Source organism: Octodon degus, unplaced genomic scaffold (assembly GCF_000260255.1).
Source record: "Octodon degus isolate 3935 unplaced genomic scaffold, OctDeg1.0 scaffold00176, whole genome shotgun sequence".
Taxonomy (NCBI): Eukaryota; Metazoa; Chordata; class Mammalia; order Rodentia; family Octodontidae; genus Octodon; species Octodon degus.
In genome coordinates this window covers 4,801,801-4,807,442 of record NW_004524752.1, presented here as the reverse complement: position 1 = coordinate 4,807,442, position 5,642 = coordinate 4,801,801, and the positions used below count along the sequence as shown (strand labels likewise).

Genomic DNA, 5,642 nt, shown 5'->3' with positions numbered 1-5,642 from the left:
TCTCTCTCAAATGAATAAATAAAAAAAAAATAAATAAAATTTAAAGATTGGAAGGTTTTACATTGTGGGTCATTCTTGTATTTCAAAGATAAGGTAATTGAGGTCCAGAGCCGATAAATAATGTGACCATAGCTAGTAGAAGAGCTACTGTAATAATTCATGGTGCCTAAGTATCATTCAAATGATCTCACCTGAGTAATTGAGTGCTGCTTTAATGGTTTCAACATCTTTAAAGATGTGTAATTTTTTGATTTTTAAAAATGAGTAACAGTATCCAGGCTTCAAAATGTGTAGAAAATAGTTTTTAATATTTGCTTTGCAGTTTTTGCCCCCCTGCTTTTTAGATTTCTGAGTATTGAATAAAACATTAAGACTTTTCACATGTTTTGTTTTATAGGTAAGACTTAATTTAAAGTTACTTACAACCCTAAAATGATTAAGAAAACTGGTAGCTAAGTTTTTCTTTGAATTTTTTTCTCATTGAAAAAGAAAATTATTTGCCTCAAACATGGTGTTTCCCTAGGACTTAAACATCTTAAAATACAGAGTGAAATGAGTATTAATAATTGCTGTTTGTTAACTTTTCAGGGGAATCTAGTATAATTTATTAAAGTTTCTCCTGTTACAAAACTTCATGTATTTGATTTTATTTTTGTAAGCATTTTTAGGATATATTTTTTTTATTCTCCTTAGAGATCTGTTTAATGAATGCATATGATCCCTTAAAGTCTCCAAATGGACATGTAACTTGATGCAATTAAAAATATTTGAATTTTTCCCTGTTTTGCTTCTTTATTATTGGTGGATTCTATATGGTGTTGCTTTGTTCATGAACTTAATTTGTTCCACTATTTTGCAAAAGATAGCCATGTTTCTGTTTGTACAGAAAAGGTGGCCTTGGTTGTATTTGTCACCTAACATACAGTTCACAAACGTAAATTTTGCTATTTTTGTTTGCAGACCAAATTATTTGCAAACAAAAGCATTTGTGAACCAAGGCACCACTCTGTTTATCAGTTTGCCTACTTCATACATTTATTTGTGCTTCCACTATCAATATCTGTGTTGTTTTTGTGGCTACTTCCAGAGCAATAAAAAATTTCTGTCACCCAATTTGCATATTCACAGCTGAGATAGAACAAGGCAACACTGTCATCTTGTCTCATTTTTCATATTATAAATGGTTCTATTTGCTACTTAGTGCCACTTTTTCATATTTTGTCTTTTTTTAAAAATATTTATTTATTTATTGTGTGTGTGTGTGTGTGTGTGTCCAGCTCAGCCCACCAGGGGGCAGGGCTGCCTGGCATGTGGTGCTGGGGGATTGAACCGCGGCCCCTGTGCTTTGCTTAGCTTAGCTTGTTCTAAGTAGGTGCTTTAGACCACTGAGCCATCTCACCAGCCCCATATTTTGTCTTTTTTAATGACATCAATAATATATGTTAATTAAGACACTTTAAATAGAATCATACCTGAAGGATTATATGTTGATCAGTTGATGAAAAAATTAAGATCAGAGGCTCACAGGAATTAGGACTTTTTCATTTTCCCATAGGAGCAATGATTCCATAATTATGAATGTAGTATTTACAGTGGTTTTATGAAGCATAAGTCTCTGAATAACCAGAATCAATTATATATTGTAATAGCCTCCAAAATGTTCTTCAGTGGCCCAAACCTCTTTTTCAGGACTCAGTATAGCCTTCTATCCCATCAAATCATAGCTGGTTGGTGAGGTATGAACAATAGTATGCAGAGAGATTGTGTAAGTTTCAGGCAGAAATTGAAACTGGGTAGTTTTGTTTGCCCCCCCCCTTTCAGGAAGGACTCAAGCGAACTGTATTCTTTGAGTTCTTCCATATTGATTAATAGTAAATGCCATTATAATTAAAGGTCAGTTTTTGTTAGTATAGAATTCTTATATACCTGTCTTGTAGTTTTTGGTGGTTTTCTTTGCATATATTTTGAGATTAATGGGAATACTTTACTATTTGGTTTTGTTGTAGATACTGCCTGTTAATTATTAGTTTATCAGTCTTGGTTATTCTTTTTATGGCAGGCATTTAGGGGAAATCAAAAGTACACATCTGACCTCGCCATCTGACTATAATCCATGCATATTTATTTTAATTGTTATCTTTAATACAGAATTGTAGAAAGAAGTAGAAGAAACTAGTCATTTAATTTACATATTTACTTTTGTAGTTGAAGAATCTGAAACTTGGAAAAGTTGAGTAGTTATAAGCATAATTAGGTCTATATCTCAATTTGCCTAACTTATTGGTGCCCTATCCCACATCTGTTGGACTGAGGCAAAGGATTAAATGGAATTGATGGTCAGATGACTTAGATGTAAAGTGATTACTTGGACTTAGGCTTGGCTTGTGCATTGGGACAGAATCACAGAGGTGAAGAACGCTTTTTATTGTGCCATTTCATGAGGTATAAGGTATTAGCATGACATCACTGGGTTATTTTTTGTGTATGTGGGCAATAGAGATCACACTTAATCTAGCCCATATTTGCAGTTTTAACTAAAGCCCACATAAAGGACTTTACCAGTTACAGTTGTCTTTCAACTTGATGGTATGTGTACTGTGTAGGATGATGATGGTGAATCTGTGGGACAGACACATGCCACAGTGGCCGTTTGTATCATTGAAAGCTGTAAAAGGTTCATTAACACTGCTATAGGATTTTGTTGAGAATATATACCTCTGTACTATTTAAAGAACAGCTTACTTAGGCTCTGTGACATCTGTATCTAAGTTGTCTCAGAGATAGAACAAAGATATTTTTCCTTCACAATAACTAGTAATCTAATCTAGTAATCTGCCATTTGATTATAGTTTCCAGAAACTTGTAAAATAACACTTGGCCATTTTTCTTTCCCATAAAACTTTTACTTTTTGCCCTGTGTAATGATTAGAGGTATTTAATTGCAAAAGATATTTTAAGGTTTGTCCAAGTAATATTTATTGCACAGCTGGGAGATCCTAATTATGTTTTTATTAGAGAACCTTGCATCCCATGAATTTCTGATGGAAGTTTAAAAATGAGCCCATTTAAGGCAAATTAAAAATGATTTGAGGTACCAAAATTTACTATTTGGTGATGAAAGTAGTTACATAAATGCAAAGGTATAGAGCTATTGATTTAGGGACAACAGTGATTTACATTTGTTTTGATGTGGGTTTTTTTCTCATTTACCTAATTTTTACTTTGTACATTATGAAAATCATCTATTCGTATTAATTGTGTGATATCTACTAATTATATCAGATAATTTTAGGATGTAAATCAGTAATACATTGGTATAGTAGATTTATTTAAATAATGAACTTAGAATAAATTTAAGGTAAGATTAGGAAAGATGTCAGAATGTCAGCTTTGCTTGTATGCATACTTTTTATTTGTAAGAAGTATATATAAAAATGTAGATGCATAAAAGTGACAAGTGTCAGCTAGTATTAGATTTCCTTTAGAACCGTTCAGTAATCCTTGCATAGAACAGTGCGTGGTCCGTTTTGTGATGATGTAGCACAGCCTATTACATAGGTAGAGAAGAAAGAAAGTAATCTAAAGACATGAAGCACTATTAGACTTTCTGATAAATTCTGTTCTTTACAAAACACAGTGAAAAGGCCTGGCCAAATAGCTCAGCTGATTAAAGCAACTGCAAGCTGGTGCAGGGGCCTGGCTTCGATCCCCAGGCCTGCTGTGCCAACCCTACCCCCCGGGGCGTGCTGAGATAGCAATTGAGACTGGACTTGGTGGCGTGTTTCAGCACTTGGGAGGCTGTAAACAGAAGAATCACTATGAGTCCGATCTAGTAGTGAGACCCTGAATACCCTATAGACCCTTTCCTAAAAAAATGCAAAAAAAAACCCCAACAACGACAACAACAACAACAAAAAAACCACAATGAAAAAGATAAGTGCTAAAAACCTGATAAAATGATGCATAGATGGAGAATACAAATTCAAATGCAAGGAAATATTATAATAGATTAAAAAACGGAATTGAGGTGTTCATTGAAAAATACTTGCTGCATTCTGGCTTTCTGGTTTGGGGCAAGGGTTGATCGTGTAATAAGGAATATCTCCAAACCATAATTAGAAATTTACTGCATTTTAGCTTTAGAGAGTATAAGCACCATAATACATATAAGGATATTTTTAGAGACTTGCATACTTTCAGCGTTCAGGTGTATCTTTGGATGCAATATTTAAAAGCAAACAATTAACCACTAAGAAGAATATATGCAGTGTATTATTTGTTGAAACTGTACTTTCGATTTGATTTGAAACTGTCTCATTGCTATATATTTATCAATAAAACTTTGAAAAGAAAAAAAAAATAAAAGCAAGGAATTATTCAGGCACTGTGTCACATACTTGTAGTCACAGCACTCTGAGAAACCCAGGCAGAAGGATCACAGGCTTGAGCCCAGCTTGGGCAACTTAGTGAATTAGGATGACCCCTGCTCAAAAGACACAGCTCAGAGCAAAGGCCCTAAGTTCAATTCCCAGTACAGAAGTATGGGGGAATTATAAGCAATTGTCATATTAAACAGTGCTTTCTTGCAGAGTTTATTATTGCTTTAAGGTGTACATGCAAGTTGTAGAATAAAGGTGTTACCATAATTTTTTTTTTTACTTGCTTATTGCTAACTGGTATCAGTCCTGTAATCTTATGTGAAAAAAAATTTGAAAAGATTCATTACTAATATTATTCTGCATTTCTGTTGATTTTCAATTGAGTTTTTGTTTTTTTAAACATGATTGTTTCCACAATACATAAGAAGCAGCGAAGTTATGTAGGCTGATATACTACTTTGCTGCCAAACTTCCATTTACTATTGGTCTAACTTACACCTTACATTTAATTCTATTTGCGAGGGCTTATTGGCCTTTCAGTATTCAACACTACTTTGAAAGAATAGAAGATGGGATACCATGTCATAATGAAAAAATAGATTTTGGGGGCGGCTGGGCGGCGGGGCCCGGCGCCCGCTCGGCCCGCCCCTTTCCCCGCCGCTGTCAGAGACGCGGTGTATGCTGAGCCGCTGCCACTGCCGGCTGCTGCACGTCGTGGGCCCGAGCTTCTCGCTGCTGACCTGCCGGCTGCGCCGCTGCGTTCCTCGCCCCATGAAGCCGCTGGTCGTGTTCGTCCTCGGCGGTCCCGGAGCCGGCAAGGGGACCCAGTGCACCCGCATCGTGGAGAAATATGGCTACACACACCTTTCTGCAGGAGAACTTCTTCGTGATGAAAGGAATAACCCAGAGTCACAGTATGGTGAACTCATTGGAAAGTACATTAAAGATGGAAAGATTGTGCCAGTTGAGATAACTATCAGTTTATTAAAGAGGGAAATGGATCAAACAATGGCTGCCAATTCCCAGAGGAATAAATTTTTGATTGATGGGTTTCCAAGAAATCAAGACAACCTTCAAGGCTGGAACAAGACTATGGATGGGAAAGCAGATGTATCTTTTGTTCTGTTTTTTGACTGTAATAATGAGATCTGTATTGAACGATGTCTTGAAAGGGGAAAAAGTAGTGGTAGAAGTGATGACAACAGAGAGAGCTTGGAGAAGAGGATCCAGACTTATCTTCAGTCAACGAAGCCAATTATTGAC

At 35.7% G+C, this 5,642-nt stretch overlaps 1 protein-coding gene and 1 pseudogene across 5 annotated transcripts in view; both read left to right on the top strand.

The window, feature by feature from the left end:
* Positions 1-5,642, top strand: part of Rasal2 (RAS protein activator like 2) — a 381,000-nt gene that overhangs the window by 57,865 nt on the left and 317,493 nt on the right. The window lies entirely within an intron of this gene.
* Positions 4,993-5,642, top strand: LOC105743848 (annotated as a pseudogene). The gene has a single exon (XR_001117335.2). The product of XR_001117335.2 is annotated as a UMP-CMP kinase pseudogene (transcript).